The 265-nt window shown below is 38.9% G+C and overlaps 1 protein-coding gene across 1 annotated transcript in view; it reads left to right on the top strand.

The window, feature by feature from the left end:
• The window catches only part of dnase1l4.1 (deoxyribonuclease 1 like 4, tandem duplicate 1), a gene marked incomplete at its 5' end in the record, with an annotated part of 7,583 nt that extends 7,564 nt beyond the window's left edge, over positions 1-19 (top strand). The window contains one exon of the mRNA XM_079242368.1: positions 1-19. This exon is cut by the window's left edge and continues 340 nt beyond it.
• Positions 20-265: the final 246 nt, after the last annotated feature.

The following is a 265-nucleotide window of genomic DNA, read 5'->3' as shown; positions in this document are numbered from 1 at the left end:
CACCAACCACCAGCTCATCTCTGCAAATACTGTATTTTGTTGCATCTCAGGGTTTTCTGACCCTGCTAAAACATACTCACTGGAGATTAACCGAGAGGTTCCAAGACGAATATGCATCTCCACATGTACCTTCCAAGCTACAACAAATGCCAGAGGGAAAATCAATAGCAGCACCCAGAAATTCACAACAAGCTCAAGGATCTTTGATTGAAAAGTATGAGATGTAAATGTTGATCAAAACAATTACCTATTTTATTTTTATCCT

The sequence above is a fragment of the Telmatherina bonti genome (assembly GCF_933228915.1).
Source record: "Telmatherina bonti genome assembly, chromosome: 6".
Lineage (NCBI taxonomy): Eukaryota > Metazoa > Chordata > Actinopteri > Atheriniformes > Telmatherinidae > Telmatherina > Telmatherina bonti.
The sequence above is the reverse complement of the archived record's forward strand: the minus strand, read 5'-3'. Positions and strand labels throughout refer to the sequence as shown.